Source organism: Vidua chalybeata, chromosome 5 (assembly GCF_026979565.1).
Source record: "Vidua chalybeata isolate OUT-0048 chromosome 5, bVidCha1 merged haplotype, whole genome shotgun sequence".
NCBI lineage: Eukaryota > Metazoa > Chordata > Aves > Passeriformes > Viduidae > Vidua > Vidua chalybeata.
The window spans coordinates 42766960-42785758 of NC_071534.1; the positions used below are offsets into that span (position 1 = coordinate 42766960).

General features: G+C 38.2%; 1 long non-coding RNA gene across 1 annotated transcript; it reads left to right on the top strand.

Moving 5' to 3' along the window:
* The first annotated feature begins 463 nt into the window (after positions 1-463).
* On the top strand, positions 464-14984 carry LOC128787744 (uncharacterized). Its single transcript, XR_008430825.1, has 5 exons — positions 464-676; positions 2379-3688; positions 6342-6387; positions 9232-9283; positions 9500-14984. It is a non-coding gene; the product is annotated as an uncharacterized LOC128787744 (long non-coding RNA).
* The last annotated feature ends 3815 nt before the right edge of the window (positions 14985-18799 follow it).

Sequence of the window (18799 nt, forward strand, 5' to 3'; positions counted from 1 at the left end):
AATGTAGCTGAGTATCAGTTCCTGTTGCTTGCAGAAACAGGATAGCATTTAAAGCTCTTAGAGGAATCTATGAGTGCTAATCTCCAGATATTATAAAAATACTTATTAGGCAGAGCTGCTACTACTTCTGAATTTTGAACCTCAATGTGAGAGCTGTCTCACCCAGAATCTTCCTGCAAACTCTCTTTATAAGCAATAAAAATCGCTTAGGAAAATGTAGAAATGGCATGCATATATATATATACACATATATATATATATTCTATATCTTGTATCAGTTCTTCATTTTGGGGCTTCTGAGGCTTTCAAAGTCTTTATGTTTAAGAGCAATTGATGCACAGAGCAGGACCAGTGTCTCCTTCTAAGCTGAGATGCACTTAATAGTGTTCAAAGAAGAGTGAGCATAATTCCCTAACCCTTTACCAAAAGGCAAAAGTGCAGTCTGGGTATTTGGGGTGTAGCCATGTTCAAACGTGTTACGCAAGTCAGTCTGCTTAGCCTTGTCCTTATCTAGCTTGTGTGTGGAGTGGGGAAATGGCACGCTGGGAAAGGTCTCTTCCCTTTACGAAACTCCCTCGCTTGTAATAGAAAACAGTCAAGAAGCTGGAAAAATTCTAACACTCCTGCTGAAGAACAAAAAAGGGAGATGAAAGAAAGTGGGGATTTGAGAAAGAGAGTGAGTAAAATCTGGTAATTTTGAGTGGGACAACTCCCTCTCTGTGTGCTTTCAAGCAGTGTCACGGGTGACTTCAGATACAGATCTCCTTAGGTGCATTTACCCTAAAGTTTGTTTCTATCTTTTGCTGATTTGGGAATATTAAGTACTAGTCACATGTTATTACAAATCAAGAAATTAGACTTCTTTATTGTTCTAAGTATTTAATTCTAGTTTGTTGAACACGAACTTCCCGGTGGCTTGAGTCACATGTTGCACCACAGACTGCTTTGTAGTAAGTTCCCCAGCATAAACAGGAGTGGCCTGAACTTACAGTGTGATCTCTCAGAATGAAACTTCTTCCTGTCTTGTTTCATACTCCACAAAGTTTCTCTAGTGATACTTTACAAAGTCAAAATAGATTATTTTTTTCTTTAATGCTACAAGTTTGGCTAGATTTATAAGACAATAAAAGTGAAATAAGCCTAGCTGTGAATGAAACCCTGAGAATATTGTGTTTCATCTGTTACTTCTCTTTTAATAAGTCCGGGCTCATTCTTCACTTTGCTTTAGGAAAATTAAATAATGTCACAGTTTTTCCTTTGAGAGGTTACCAAGCTATTATAGAGCCTCCATGGCATTCCATTGGAATTAATTGTGCTTAGAAGTTATGAAAACAGAGTTGTGTATCCTTAAGTCAAGTGTTTGTGTTATGTTTGCACTAATATATAGAAATTATGTATAAAATATCCAGTATGTATTTGATAGTGTGAATTTCCCCAAGTAATTTAATTTTTGTTCTAAGGAATCATCTCCTTTTGCCAAAATATGCAAATTAAGTTTTCAAAGATGTTTTTAATTTTTTTTAATATTTGGGTAACTAGCTGCAGCCAAGTTAATCTCAGGATCAATTTATTTAGTTAAGAAGAAAACACATAGACATTCAATTTACTAATTTTTTTTTATCTGCCAGAGTTCTTGACATTAAATAAAAATATAATAGTTTCTGTTTGCATCTGAACATAAAGTTATGTATAATTACATGCAAACTTTTACATATATGAAAATTAAGTTGAAGAATTCAGTGCTCATTGCTTAAGTTTTCCATCTGTGACATCATGCATGTGTATCAGGATTATCCTTAACTATATGATCACTTTTTTAATGCACAATCCTTCAGTTGGAGATGGAAGCTTCTCACTGAATTAAAAAATAGAAAAGTTATTTCTCTGTATCTGATATGGTGTTTATTTGCATACAGATTTTTTTTTTTTTTGCTTTTCCTGCAGGCTTTTCTAGAGTAATCATTAGGAGAGTATCTGAATGCTCATACTAATGAGTACCCAAAATTCTGAACTAGTAGCATTATCTTCACTATATTGCTGAGAAAGCTAAGGCTTAGAGAGATTCAATAAAAGAATGGCTGCTAAATTGGGTTGGTTTTCATTTAATCAAAGCACAGTTTCACTGAATATAATGCACAGGTTATTTGAGGGTAGAGGTTCAGCAGTAGGAGTGCTAGCCATAATTTTAGAGCTGTGTTAAATTCAGCCATAGGATTTTTCTTGAATTTGTGGGTACATGCTGTGGTCCTGTCTGCATTATTAGGGCTTTTCCTGGTGCAGCGTTATTGGGATGATCTGTTCCTTAGAGCGTTTGCAGTGCTGAGAAGGCTGTATGCCTACGGTAGATTCTCCTTGATATTTCTGCATTTCTTTTCCAGCAGCTTGAATTTGGAGCTCAGAAAATGAGAAGCACTTCGTTAGAGCCTCCAGTTCGATACAAGAAACTCGCTACTCTGTAAATCCCTGATAAAGACAGAAATAGAAGTGGTGTGTACTCAACAGGATGCATTTGCGGTGGCCTCCCAACATCCCCTATCCCTCCCTTCCCCCGAGGCTGCCGCTGGCTTTTGGTGGGGCCTGGGTGCCAGAAGAGGGAGCACGGAACACAGCAGAGCCCCAGCCTGAATGTCCCTGCTGCTGCCTCAGGCAGGAGGAACTCTGCAAGGACCAACCTGCAGCATTGCTGATGCCGCAGGTTTTTCAGAAAACCCAGCTTCTAGTTCTTAATATATTTTTCATTATTACTATTTTTTGCTGTGCATGTGCAGCTTGAGATTTAAGAGCTTTTAGCTTTATCACATTGTTCAATAGGAAAACTGCCCAAAAGGCATATCTCTGATTCAAAGACTACTCTCCCACTAAATTTCAAATTTTCTCTTCAAAGTAAAGGCCTTTTCAGGTACATTAAGAGATTTTTTTCTGTACTTGAGTAAACATGGGAGTTTTTTTCCTTCCTCAGTTTCACACTTGGATTTTTGTTAAAAAGTTATTTTGAAAACATCAGCTTGAGGCAGACACGTGGCCTGGAAAACTTAAACTCAGGTAGTATTAAAGTCAAAAAAACAGCCTATCTTCAATTGTTTCGTCTGATAGCATGTCTTAGAATCTGAAGCTCTATTGAATTTCAACCCTGAAAACATATCCTAGTAGCTGTTTGGCTATGTTTGCATTTATAGTCATTATATGCAATGTGATTGCAAAATACCTGTACTGGGCTCAAATACAGTAAGTCAGCTATCCTTTAATATACTTAGCTCATTCCAATATAATGCTTATTATTCAGAATAACACTGTCCAGTACAGAGACATTACATGAGAGGAAGGTAGGAAGTCCTGTACTTCTAATCTAAGTAGTAAAAAATATTCTTTGCAGTGGTAATTCTTGGTTCTGGCTTCCTCCAATGGGTTTAGGTCTCTGGGTAGCTGAAGCAGTTATGTTAGGTACACGGACTGAGTCTTTGGCAGTATTCAGACTGTATCCCTTTACTGTACAGAGCTGTGATCACCACATCCAGTTCTAACTTGTTACAGGACCACAGTTAAAGAATGGAACAGTTTTGTTAACTAGCCAAATGGCATGGGAGAATTCCCAGAATTCTTAGAATTCCCAGAATTCCCAGGTTACTTAGTTTGCTAATCTCTGCTCGAGAGGTTCTGGTGGCCTCATTGCTAGCAAAGGCTTAGCCTTGTAAGTACTGTCTGCTTTTTTAATTTTTATTTATTTGTTTAAGTTTTAAGAAAGGACTGACAGATGAATGGCTAGTGTTTGTAATATTGAAGGGTTTTTTTGTTCTCACTTTGCTACTGGCTTCAGTTAGGTCTGAGAATGATAGAAGAGCTTTACACAGGTGTTTGCTTTATTTCTCCTTACCTCCTCCACATCTCATTGTCACAAAATGTTTGAGGCATCTCTTATGATTAGAACACCAAGGGCTACTCCATGGTCACATGCCTCTTTCTTGAGGGGAGGGGAAAACACAACCCCCCCCCCCCCCCCCCGAAAAAAAACCCAATCAAATAAACAACCCCAAAAGAGCACTAAAAACCGCCCAAACCTATAGTTGGGGAGAGGGAAGAATTTCCAATTCCAGTGTATGATCTTCATATGCACAATTACTGTAGAATAAAGAGGTTTATGGCTTGAATTCAATAATACTGTTGTGTAAAAAAAAAACTTTTCATTGAATACTCCACTGGGTATTTGGATGATATAGTGAACATCTGTTGTAATGAAGAGTCACCAAAGGTCTGCTTTTTGGTGCTCTTCTGGTTGCAGGGAAGAGGCAGAAAGAACGACTTATTTTTTGTTTGTTCTTCTGGTTTCAATGACCAGTCATGTTTCCTAAGTATATAGGTTAGTGAAGGTGACTTCTATGTGCCTGCAACTGGTTCAGTGCTAGCTGGAGAGAATCAGGCACTTCTCAAACAAATCATTGAAGCAGCTTCAATATTTTCACCATCTTTTCATGGAAAGTGAGTGGTTGTGATGTTAGCAAATTTTTGAAGGAAAAATTGGCAGGCAGGATTCTATATGGACTTTTAGGTAGCTCAGCACATCTCCCCCTGACTCAGTACATGACAAAACTCCACCACAAAACATATGCTATGCAGTCACCAGCCTTTTATAAAGCTGTCATGCACATTGAAACACCACATATTTCTAGGTGTTTTGAAAGTAGGGTGTCCTGTCTGATGGAGTTTTGTCCATTGCCACAGCATAGTACTGTGCACTGGATGTTATGAACAATTTTTAAAATTAGCTAACGCAAAGTTATTGATCACCTAATTGGGTAGTTATTGCCTTAGTAAAGCTTGCTGATCCTTAATATGGAATAGCTGTAAATATTAACAACCACAGCTTTGTAAATGCAAATAAAGTTATGTCAAGTTTAACATTTGGAAAGGAAGTAGTAAATAGGCATGTGCAGGAGCCTGGGTGTGTCAGGAGGAGAGGCCACTGCAGGCCAGCTATCTCGAGTGGCACGTTTGGAGGACAAACTATCAAACGCAGCACTTTACCAGCCTCGCTTGTGCGCTGTTCTTTGTGCTGGTGCCCCCACCTATCACCAGAGAACAGGAGCTCTTTAAGTCACAGCTCCCAGCATTACTTCCAAGACCTGAATTCACCTACCTAAAAAGGGTTTGTATATACATGTATATCTGTTGGAACTGGAGTCTAGGAGTTGAGCATTGTTTCTCAAAAAATGTTGGATCATCTCTTAAAACTGGAGTACTAGTATTCTGTGTAATGTCTTATGGATGTTTAAAAGTCAGGATTTAAGTACTGATTAAACAGTTCTCTGTAGCATCCTTCATTCATGTCAAAATTAATTGGACAAAACTGCTGCCAATTCACTACTCAAAGATGGTAAGTAAAGATACTTGCAAAGAAACTCACCAGCTGAGTTCCTGTTCTGCAGCAATGTTGCCAATTAACTTTTAGTTAGGGTTTACAACTTTAAAGTACTTCATATATATCTTGATCTCTAAAAAATGAGTTTTCAGCATTTTTGTAAAGTTGGAAGAGAAAAATAGGTTGTTAGCATTTTTTGGTCTGAATATAAGATAGAAAGCACAGTTTGAATGTATATACATTTGTAGTGTTTGATCCCAGATTTTAGCCATACTAAGCTCTTTCTCATATACTCCATGATGAACCACTTAGACAAGAAATAAGGGTGCGTGAAGAGGAGATGTGTGAAGATGGGAGAATTGCAAGCAGACGGTACTTGTGTTACTCCTTTGCACATCAGTCACTTCTGAAAGTACACTGTAGTTTCAGTAGAACTTAGCAGTGTTTTGCACATTGTTATATTGGTTTAAAAACATTTTATACTTTGCAGTTGTTGTTTAACTTACAGATATGAACAATAAAGTTTTGTTGTTTGAACTTCTGCCTAATTGTAATGAAAGGAGAAGTACAAGCTCTGCAAACAGATTTTATAGAAGTATGAAAACAGAGCCAGCAGTTTACACAATCTACAGAAATGATATGTCATTACCACAAACTAGCTACTACAGGAAGTAACTCTTGACTTATGTGCCAGATTATATATAAACTTGAGACTCTGCATACATAAAATTATTTGGGGATAAATATTCCATGTTCTTTAAGAGCCCCTTAAACCTCTGGGGAAGAAAAATCTTAGCAGACAACTCCTAACTCTTTTATTGGACAAGTTTTGATATAAACGTTCATATCTCCTCAAAATATGGAATGTAATGTAACTAAGGAGGCAGTTGTTTTATGGGATCACCTCTGAGGCATGAAAATATGTGTGCGCAGTATCCATGTGTCCTGTTGACCAACACAGGTCTCTCATGGTGCTGTTCCCTTATAGGAACAACTGAGATTTTGGGTAAATCCCTGATGCTGAAAACATGCAGGTACATAATTTAGATAATGATGTTGCTAACTTAATGCAGTAGTTGACTTGCCAAACTAGTAGCTTATGAATTTGTAGCATTTGTAGTCTGGGTAGCTAGCTTCTGAATGTTAGTGATAGATTAGCCCTCCAGCAGAATGGCTTTCTACAGTTATGCGCTAAATACTCAAAACTGATAGCAAGTTCTGGAATCACTCTTAGTAGTTAGGTAAGAACAAGTTGTTCTGTAATTTCTTCATGGCTTAAACTAGGTGCTGCCTCCAAAAAGAAGCACATCTTCATCCTCTTCTCCATTCCTTCCTCTTGACAATAGCATTTCACACACCTGTGCTGTAACATAGAGATAAATAAAATTAATTCAGCTGAAAATTTACAGGATAAAAAATTGTCTTTTAAATGGACTTGCTACCATTGCGTGAAGGGCAACATCAGTACAAGAGAATGTAGAAATATGAATCAGAGAAAGACAGGACTCCTTCTTCCTCTAGTCCTCCTTCAAAGGCTCCAGCATCCACACTATTCAGATAAAAACAACAGGACAGAACATTGTCCTCCTTGTTATCACTGGTGAGAGAGTAGAAGAAATCTGAAGTCAAGGCAATTAGGTGCTGCTAGCACTTCATTGTTGCTCTTTAAAAGGATGATAAAGTGGTGCTATCTTTTGATAAATATTTCCTCTAGTTTGCTTAGCCCAGTTGTCACAGGCATTTTGAAAGGAGTGCACCTGGCTGAATTGTTAACTGTGCTCTTATTTCTTTTTCAGGGGAGGTGGGGTGCAACTGTCATCTTGTGGTGTTTTTAAGAAAACAGAAACAGAAAACTAACTTTCATTTTATATGCAGTATGTCCATGTGGGATGGACACAGATGATACAAAAATAAGTTAGGTTTTTTGGCTGATAACAACTGTGTTATATTTTTCCTTCTGTTGCCAGATTTGAATCTGTTTGCCCCCAAACTTTGTGCTGCATCCAAAGACCTAAAATTTGGAGTCTGCAGGCCTCGGAGATGGAGAGAAGTTTAGCATAAAGAGAGCCTGCTGGGCATTTTCAAGACTGAGATTTGGAAATAAGTTTCTCTCCTCCACTTACGAAGAAACTAATACAGGACCTTTTGAGCCATGGCACATCTATATTTAGATTTTCTTTACCTAAATACTTTTTTCCGCCTTTATTTTTATATGGACAAGTTTTAAAATAAACGCATATATGAAATAAATACCACATCTTAAATCATGCAAATAAGGGATGTTGTGGGATGGTATGCTTCCTACATGTTTTCTATAGATGAGAGGGACAGAGCATATATATCACAGGCTTTATTTTGGTAAGATTAATTTTTTTGGTCAGCATTAAACCTGAATGCTGAAGTACCAGAACACTGTCTTGTCTACTGCTGCCCTCCCATAGACCCATCAGTTTTAATTCTTGGTAATTCTCATCCATTTTAGACTTCTTTCCATCTTCCACTTCCTCGACCTCTTCTCAGTAGCACTTTGCCACTGGAGCTACAGAATATCTATCTGGAGTTTCATGACCCCCCTGTAAGTGTGGAGGGAAGAATGAAATTGCAGTTAATCCCAGATTATAATTCTATGTTGCAAACAGTAAAGTTAAGCAACTGAAAAAGAAGTACAGACTTTTAACTGTTGATTTTCAAGTAGAACTCCTTCCCTTCCCCATGCAATTATATCAAATCCATGCTGTGCTTTAGAAAAATGGGGAGCTCAGAGTGGAAATTTTACCATTCCAGTGATGCAAAAGGGTTTGTCTGGAGCCCAGAATAGTGCAGCATCATCATCCTTACACACCTTCTCTGTCTTCAACAGCTAATGACTCAGTTTCTGCAGAATAGTGCAATGGCTAATCCTGTGTAGGAGTCCCAGTACAAGTATGACTTTAAATTTCTTGAAAGCTTTGGAAGGCTCCAGAGGGACAAGTCAAATGCCTCTGCATATGAATGAAAAGAAATGTGCAGTTTAGACCTTGAGACAAGCTCAGAGTAGTCAAAGTTAAGTAAATTAATGTTATTCAGTGAAAAATCTTTTTTTACAATAAAACATTATAAAAAAGAATCTGCATTTATTATGAGAGTAAAGCAGAGGATATGGAAAGTCAGGAATGGAAATGAAGAAACAGGATCACTTATATTTCCCTCTTTTTAAAATGGAAATGTCATATTTTAGGTAAAAGTCCATACTTTTCTAGCCCAGCTGTTGTGCTTCACATGAAACTGAGAAATACTATATAAAGCACTTGCTGTTATGATAGAATTTCTCTCTTGCTTTATTGCAGTTCCATTCTAAACCAGGCCCTAGTTCTGCATTTCATGTAAAATAAAAGGAGCCAGGTGCTTCAGAACTGCCAAGACTGAATTAGGAGGGCAGCATCACCATTTTTCTTTAACTGTAGTCATTGGTGTTTCACATACAGTTAACATCCATTAAAGTTTTTAATTTCACTTAAGATCCTTCAAATCCTTTTCATCTTTTTTTCCAAATAAATATTTGAAGTTTTACTTGTTTTAAATGGTAGAAAAAAAATCAGAAACAGCTAATTATTAAAAATAGAGATACTAAACATGACTCTTCAACTGTCACCAAACTCAGTTTTCACACAGAGTATTTTCCTATTTCAAGACTATTTTTCTCTAACCTAAAAACATAACTGCATATTTGTGAAATCTTCAATGACACGATGGGATTTTTAATGTATAAAGTTGTGCATGGCGGTAACTGAAAGAGCTTGGCTTAAGAATGTAAATGCTTCCTGGCAGAGACTCTGTTACCTCCAGGACCAGCAATTTCCCATTATTCAAGCTCAAAGACTTTTCCCTCTTTTGTGTAGGATATGATTCAAGGAGCGCCCCACACAAGTTTCTCTTGGGGACAGTGCTGAGGTGAGTATCAGACAGGGAGAGAGTTGTTTTCTGTTTATTAGACATTCAAGATAAAGATGTGCCTCTACAAGTTTTCTCCAAAGGCAGCTTTTCACTCAGCATGGCTTAAAAAGTCTGCGTCCTCTCATCTCCTGTGCAAACCAAGAGCCTTAACTGCTCAGAAGGTCATGTATTTCTGATAAATACATAACTAATTTCCATTCATCATTATTTTAGAACAAGAAGAGTTCAGGAGCTTGGACAGCAGAATTCCAGACTTGGAAAGTTATGTAGACATCATTAAATTCAGAATTCTATGACCACATTAAATAGCAGAAGCTGTGAACTGACAAACTCTTCATTGCAGAATCCATATGGGGCCATTCTCTTAAAGTGTCTTCCCCCAAGGAAGCAGCTCTAATCCTCACTATGTCAAGACTTCTTGGACACACGAAATTATGAAGGAATCTCATTGGCAGGTGAAATATGGCAACAAGGAGTCATATCCAGTACTGTTGCACCTGGTAAAAGCCTACATGAAGTGACTGCAAACATGCCAGCATTGGCATTGGTGAGTCTTGGTGTTCTGTGTGTTCCTTGGACACTGGTGAGTGGATAGGACTCAATATGAGTAGGGCTGCTCTGCTCATCTCCAGAGATAGCACCAACAACCTGAGAATGTCCCCTTAGTCTCTTTGTCCACTCCTAGCCTCAGTAGAGGTGATGAAGGTATCACTTGTCACAAGAGGCCTCGGCACCACATTTCTAACCTCCTTATCACTTTTTCCTTGGGATATGTTACTAGCCCTTTGCATCAGAGCCACAGTATTCCTCAGCACTATAGCTGTAATAAAGGAACCTTCTCCCCAAGATTCCCTGTGGCAGGCGATAAGGATATTCAGTTTCTGGAAGTGAAGTGAGATCTCTGCTGTCAAAACAGTGAAAGTGCAACTCCTTGTTCTATGGAACACCAGGTTTCAAATATGTCAGCACTTGAAACATGGATTAAGTGAAGAAAATTCAATGACAATTTCCTGACATAGGTGATTGGTGAGGTAACTAGAGGAGATGCCCTGGCTGGACTTATTAGTCATGAACAATCTGTCTGAGGGTGTAGAGGTTGAAGGCAGCTTTGGCTGCAGCTCTGAGTTTGTATCGTTTAAAATCCTGAGATAAACAAGAAAACTAATAAAATTGCCAGTCTTGACTTCCAAAGGGCAAATTTCAGCTTGTTTGGGAATCTGCTGTACAGGATCACATGAGAGGCAGTCAGTTGCCCTGGCACAGCTAGTTGAACTTTAAGAACAACCTTCTCAAAACACAGAACTGATTCCTTCCAAGTCAAGAAAGGTAAGCAAAGGTGCAAGGCTAGTATGAGAACACTCTAGACTGACTTCAACTACAAAATCTAGCCAATGGCAGCGTGAGTGTGCTACCCAACCATTTCACTGTGGTGAGTGGAGAGGTCCATGATGGATGGAAGAGGCAAATGTCATACCCATCTTCAAGAAGGCTGAGAAAGAGGACCCAGGGAACTACAAGCTAAGAACTCTAACCTCAGTCTCCTGGAAGATTTTTCCTCCTGGAAACCATTTCTGAGCTCATGAATTGCAAGAAGGTGATTAAAAATAGGCAGCATGAATTTACCATGGGCAAATTGCCATTGATGAACCTGATTGATTGATCATTGTGAGGTGGACTAATTCCATGAATGAGGGAAGAGTAATGAATGTTGTTTACCTTGGCTTTAGCAGAGCTTTTCCCAAGGTCTTTGATAGTATCCTACCAGTCAAAACATGGACAGGATAAGCAGATTATAAAATGGATGGAAAACTGGTTGAAATTCTAGGCCAGACAGGTTGTGACTGGCAGTATAAAGTCCATCCCACTACTGGTTGCTAGTGGCAGTCCTCCTCAGGAACAGATTCTGAGGTAAATGCAGTTTGGTGTCTTCACTGCTAATGATCTGATCTAATGGGAGAGCTTGCACTATGAGCAGATTCATGGATCATACCAGCCTTCAGGGAAGGAGTTGATATGCCAGAGGGCAGGGCTGTTGCTTAGAGGGACCAAGACATTGTATTTCCAGGAGTCTCACCAAGCTCAGCAAAGACAGTTAAGAAGTCTTACACATGTTGGAGATGATATGATTGAAGAGCAGCTTTGTAGAAAGGGACCTGTGGTACTGGTGGACACAATGAGTATGAGTTGGCAGTTGGGGCAAACATGAACAGCCTCATCCCACATTGTATTAGCAAGCTGTAGCCAGCAGGTCTAGGGAAGTAATTGTTCCCTCTCTCTGGTGCTTGTGAGACTGCTTCTGGAGTACTGTTTCTGCTGCCCAGCACAAGAGACGGACACATGGTTTTGAATGCAGCAGAGTCACTAAGACCACACAGGCTGAAGTACGTGTGTATGAGCCGAGTGTGATAGCGTGAATATAGGAAAGAGATCCAAACTCTTCTTGGAAATGTATGGTGACAGGGGAAGAGCTAATGGACGCAAGTTGCAATACAGGAAATTCTGCCTGTAAGGAAAAACATTTTCATTGTCAATATAATCAAATGCTGGAATGGACCACCAGTCAATACTGTGGAATCTCAGACCTTGAAGAAATTCAAAAGCTGACTAAACAAGATGCTTTAATTGGAGATGCTTTGAATGAGGAGTTGAACTAGCAGACCTCCAGGGATCACTTTCAACCCATCCATCAGAGAAGAGGAGCAAAGACCAGTAAATGGCAATAATTCGCCACTGCAGACCTGCTCGAACCCTTATTGTCACAGAGCTTTAGTGCCAAAGATGAGGCACCTACACATTTCTACACTGAAAGATGGCAGCTGCATTTTCATTTGAGAACTGCAAGTTTCAATGAAGAATCCTAAGACCTGAATATCTTTTTGAATCTGGTTCTCAACAGTCAACTGAAAAAAGAATGGATCTGTTTTCAAAGAGTGCAGGTTTCTCTCCTGAAGACATGAAAGACATAAGAGGATGATTGACCAGGATTGCTTTGAGGGATGTTTTCTTTCCTGTAGTCCTAAGATGAGATTGGAGGTTGTAGGAAGTGGCAGATGTTTTGGAGTGGCCCTATTGTTTACAGGACTTTAAATTGTTTTCTTTCGTGAGTTTCCTATCTGCTAATAGTGAATGCATACTTGTAGCTAGTGTACATGATTGCATTTGGCACCTTTTTGGAGTTAGATGGTAGTTGTTTTCTAACTGGTGCTAATTTCCATTTTCAGACACTCTGCTTAACTTCAGCATTAGCAAAATTATATGAGAAAGTGATGTTGCTGCACTCTGTGTTGTGCAGGGCTGTAAATGTCGGTATGCATTACAGGAATAATTGTATAGAATAAAAAGCTAATATACATTAGTGTTTTGTTAAAAAGTATGCACATTGTATACATAGTGCTTGGGAAAAAAGTAGTTTTCTCTTCATGACTGATCAAATTCTATACATTTTATAAGAAAACTTTTTGTGTCACTAAAAAATAATAAACATTATACATATTTAATGGAATATATGATTTTTCCTTCTAGTGTAATCGTTCACCATTTCGTAGCAGCTTCCACAGGTACAGGTAACAGGACAAATACAAGTGAGAGGATAATCATAATCCTTACCTCTTAAGAAAAAAAATCCTCCTTATTTTTAACTTTTGGTAACTTGAAAATATTTCTTGTATTTTGTCTTAAATACAGCATCTCATAATTTGTTTGATAATGCCTCTCTTTCTATGGTAAAACAGTTAGAATATAGACCTTCTTCCTTTCCTCAGTGGTATGTCAACAAATCAACATGCTGGCTTATATTTTAATAGAGTTATGGGGAAGGGGAAATGAGATTTTCCAAATGGGGAAGGAAAAAGTATTTATCAAATTTCAACCCTTGGATTAAATTATATCATGCTCTGTAAGAAAAATTATGTGGCTCTTCAGTTTTGTTTTAGAAGAGGTTCTGTGATCCAAAAACCATGCCATATTCAGTGCATATACTAAAAGCATCACTCACATGCTGGTCACAAGAATATGGTTCTATAAAAAAAAAGTTGTCACTTATAAGTCTTTTTCCCTGTAGTACAGAAAATGATTTCTATTTGAATAGCTTTGAAATTTCAAGATCGGAATGTTTTTATAAGCAATAGTTTAAAGCCTGTGATATAATCTGAAAACTATCAAACATACGATCTTCCTAATGTGCCAGGACTTTGATTACATAAAAATATTTTGTTGATTCTTAGTGAATATTCATGAATGGTGTATATATGGTTGGTATGCATATGCATAGTATAAGACAATATTGTAAAAAATACATCTTTATACTTATGGAAGATTTAAAAAACAAATCATTCCTTTCTACCTCTTTTTTCCCCCTCATTTTTAATTAATGCCTACTTAGTGACTATCTATACTATCTCAGTATAATTTCTGCTGTGATGATGTCTCTGTAGAATCATTGATATTTCCTTTAAAAGGAGAATTGGAAGATAGTCTATATTAGCTACTAGTTTACTTGATCGTGTCCTGGAATATCCCCAGCCTTCAGGCAAACTCATTGAATTTCTCTCCTGTTTTAGAGTGTGTAGAGGCAGCTCATAGGTTTAAAGTCATGGTCAATGGGGATCTAGTCAAAATAGTCAATATTATCCATAAAGTGAGTCAACTCATTTTAAAGCAGGCATCTACTTTTAGTCAGATGAATCACTCTCTAAACTTCATTGATGTAGATATGTCAAGGTGGATGAGATGGATCCCACCCTCACATTCCCTTGATATTTCTCCTCACTTGTTTGAGAGTGAATTGAGGCACTTAAAAAGAATTTTGCAGTGCAGTTTGCATTGCATTTGCAACTGGGACAACAACTCTCAGCCTTGCTGAGTTTACTGTAAGTTACCAGCTTGCTAATGCCAGCTGTGTATGGGGGCTCTACTGGGTATGAACTGGTCATGGTCAATACGTGAGTCAGTGGTGAATTCAGCATTTAAATGCAATAAGTGCCTTCGGTGTTCTTACTGAAAAATGGCTCTAACAAGAGCCATATTTATACTTTAGCAAGCTTGCTTTTCAAATAGCTCCAGAACTTTTAGATTAAGTTGGCTGACAGATTCTAAACAATTTTCCAAATGTTGTACCAAATCCATATCAGGTACAAATTTTGACTGCATGTCATTATATAATGCATGCTAAGTTCCGTCCATGAGTTTTTTTACTGGCATGTGAACAGAAGAACAACCTCATCTTCTTATTCTGGACCTTGTACCACTATGCTCCATCTCAGGAACAGAGAGGAACTTGAAAAGATTGGGCTGAAGCTGCAAACATGCTTTAGATAAAGGAGAGAGAGGAAAAACAGGTCTGATGAATCAATAGGTACAGGAAAGGGGAAAATGACCCCGAACTTCTAAGCCATGTTGTTTTCTCCAAACGTTGTGCCATTTTCTATCTCTGTCCCTTATATCAGTTGGGGTGTTTGTTGGGCATTAGCCCAATTCCATGTTTTCCTTAGCATGTTGTTGACAGGTAGGTGAAAATGACAAAAGAGTGGATGGCCCAAAGCAGTGATGAGCAGTTGTAGGTCCTTATAGCAACCAGTAGCACCATGTTTTGGCACAGATGGAGTGGCCCTTGAAGGCTTTATATTGTATTGCAGATGAAGATTAGAGAATAAATTAGCAGAGGCATTAAATGTAATGAAATGATATCCTGTTTTGTTGTCTGGTGGGTTGGTTTGTTTGTTTGTTTTGTTTGTTTGGTTTTTTGTTGTTTTGTTTGTTTGTTTGTTTATTTTTTAATTATCTCAAGCAGCATGAATTGGGATGGGAGCTACTCTTTCCTCTGGAGTTGTGTCAACAGGCAGGTCATGACAGGAATGCTTCCACCCCCACTTACTCTATGGCTGAAATGCTGGAGACAGATTATTTGTTCTTCTGCTCTGCATCACACCGCGTAATTCTGGATGCCCTTTGCCTGGAGGAAGTCACAGCTCAGCTCAAGGTTCAGAGTCTTCCTTAGCAGTGTGGGAGGAGAAGTGGGAGTGGATTTCACAGAAACCTCTGATCAGGAAGCTGCCCAAGCAAGCTAGTGGGGAATGGCTGCATTCCAGGGGAGTTTCCTACTTACTGTGCCACTGGAGTATGCTGAGGGAAAGACAAGAGCCTGTGCCAAGTGCTCTTGTCTTCAGCTGCCTTTTTCCAAGCTCCTGATGGAAGGGTTGTGCTTCAGCCTGCAGGTGAGGCAGGGTGGGAGCTTCCTGTAATGGGAATCTCATTTAGGCTTAAGAGGTGAGCTAGCAGATTTCAAGGGCTGTCAAGATAATAAGGCTAAGATTCCTTGCCTTGTGGCAAAAGTGTAGGTTCATAGAAATGCAAGTAACTACCAACAAGTGCCTCACTGGAGATGACAAAGCTCTGCAGTACCTTTGGACCTTCCAAGAGCTGGTGCCAAGTAACAAAAATCTCTCGTATCCCTGCCTTGTACCAAATACACAGGTTAAAGCAGGTTGTACACTTGCAGGAATATTTTTTCACTGCATGAATTCTGTAGGCTGCTTTTGCACCTGTAAGAAGTTGGTGTGCTATTTGCCTTTTCCCTGGTCTTTAACTAATTGCAATTTGAAAAAACAATGTTTTACGGTGTCCTTAACATGTAAGGACATGTAAGTAAACATTACATCCTGTTTACATGGTCCCATCCAGTAAAACCCAAATATTGAAATTTCTGCAAATTCATCCCACATTTTATTTAGTTACATTATATGCATTCAATGTATTTAAAGATTAAACAATTTGTTCAAACAATTTGTTACTGTGGTTTAAGCAAAACTTTATGGGTTCTTTGCCCACAGTCTTGTCTACTTCAGAAATTTTCTCCATTCCTAGGAAAAGATTAGAAAGAAAAAAATGATAGAAAATGTGAGGTTGCTTCTTTATTGTCAGTGTGTAAATATCCTTATGGAATTAATATTATGAAGACAGAAGCTTACTTACACCAAATAATTTTATGGGTAGAACAGAACTGTTACATGCATAGAAAAAAAAAGGCATACAAAGTGCCAGTGTTTCAAAAGTAAAGTCAAATTCAGATAGGAATGGTGTGGAATTTTTAAATAGTGTAACTACCAATCCTGTATCCATCTTCAAATAAGAACTCAAACATAAATATTGCAGTCATTACTGAAAGAGAGTCTGTGGTGTTTGTGTAGATGTGAGACCAAAGTAAGTAGCTTAGTAGCTTTATCTGCCTCCAGAAACTTTGACTATATGTCCAGTTGAGACCTATTAAAAGGAGAAAATTTTCATAGTGAACAAGTTCTGTTTTGCTATACTGTATGTGGAGACACCACTTGTCTGCTAGCTGAACATTATGAAATAGTTCATAAGCAGTCTACTTTTCTTCAGTGGTGATGAGGCGTGCATTTTCTAACAACGAATAAATCTTGAGGCTGAGGCACCTTTCTGTCTTTTTCCACCGCTATGTATTTGTCTGCCACTGTCTCCCCAACTTCTGCCAATCTGCTCTAATACCTGTCCTTGTGTCTTGAAAAGACACAATTCTCCTAATTTAGTTGATAAGGTTCTTCATCTGGGCTTCCGTTTAACACCTTTTTATTTAGTAAAACCTTGACCTAGGAGCTCGAGGCTCCAGTCATTTTGCCAATCACTTCCAGTTCATCCAGTCCTTATCTCTGTTCTTACGTAGCCAAGACAAGCTGATTTTCTCTCTCACTATCATATTTATCTCTTTCTGCCTGCTCCATTCTTCAGCCTGTTTTAGCAGCTTTGTCTCTGGTCTTGCTATGATTTATTTGTCAGGTCAGTCAGTGCTTGCTCTGTAGAAAATCTTTTCATGAGATTTTACACCTCTCCCATTTAGTCTCCTGGTTCCCACCCTTCACTGATCACATTATGTACTGTATTTTTAGTATCTTAACTCTGGCAAAGAAAAAAAGGGAGGCCATGTTAAGTACTTAATGTTGATGGCAGGAATAACCTCCAAAGTTCCTCTATAATCACTAGGAAAGAAGCTAGATGCTTTTGAAGAGGTGGTTCATAGTAGCAAGACAGCTTCTTGAAATTAACAGTGTGTGTAGTCCTTAGTATCAAAGTTATCAGAGTAGCTATAAGCAAATGTGACAATTCCTCAATAGGTTGAAGCAGCTTCTTAAGGCTGATGTAGTGTTCAAGTTTTGTGGCATTGTTCCTGAAATCCCCAGTATTCAATGTAACCCAACATATCAAGCACATTTTAAAATAGTGATTATATAAAATGTTGTCTGCTACAGAAGTTTTTTCAAATTAATGCAAATAGAAATACCACTACCCTCTTACTTATTTATGACCAAAATCCTAGAGTCACATTCATAAATAACTCTTAACAGTGGAATTGATATCATCATTGGTGACACAAGTATTCATTCCTTAGTCTTCCAGGAATGAATAAATAGGCTAACATTTTTCTCATATAATGAATATCTTATGTAATCCTTGAGTGGCTCCACCTATATACAACAGCATTTATTACTTAAACTACTGTAAGAACAAAATAAATGACAGCATGTTGAATGCAGGATCCTGCTCTCAAAAGCACATATATTTTTCTCTTGGGAGAAGAGTAGAGCAATTAAGTGAGGGAGGACAGATAAGAAGAAAGAAAGGGAATAGATGTTCTCACATGCATGTCTCATTTAAAACTTTAAAAAGCTTTAATATAACAGGAGATCTAAAATCTATACACCAAGATAGGGTGTAATAAGGCATTGTTTATATAGCTCACAACTGTTGCAAGGAAACCATGTAGTCTCTTTGAGAAGTAGGGCTTAGGAAATCATGCTGTTCTTCAGAATAGCTGATCAGGTGGGCTTATGGTAGGAGCTGTTTGGTCACAGTCAACAGAAGTAGTTGTAAAATCATAGCCTAATCCTGAATCAGCTATTAAAACCTGCACCAGCTGTTCATGGTCTACTTGCTGTCACCTGCTCCTCCTTCTTCCCCCAACTACTCCAGCTGTCATCCCAGAGGCTCATACCTGGGCAGCTTCCCTGTTTGTGTTTTCATGAATCTGGAAATACACTCTTACAGGCAGATAAACAGCACTGAGGGAAAGATTTCAAAGGAGTTTCACTCTTAGTGGACACCAGAAAGCTCATAGAAATAGTGGGATGCAAACAAACTTGAATCAGAGTTTGTATTTTCTTAGATGTTTGGTCAGTTGGGATTAAGACACAAATCCAAAAGGAAAACAAGCTTCCTTAGATCGATTTTCAATGAACTGTGCTTTAATTAATCTAACTTTCGACTTTGGTTTCCAGCAGGACAATTACTAGAATGAGAGCTTTGGTATCCTTCTCCTGGCAGATGATTAGCTTCATTATTTAAATAATTAGATGAAATCTGGGACTAAGAAATCTTAATTTCATACTGAATTATAACACCATGTCCAGTTTTAGTCACCAGACTTGAGGAAAGAAGACAATCAACTGTAAACAGTCCAAAGGAGAGTGACAAAAAAGACAGAACTGTAGAAATTTTAAT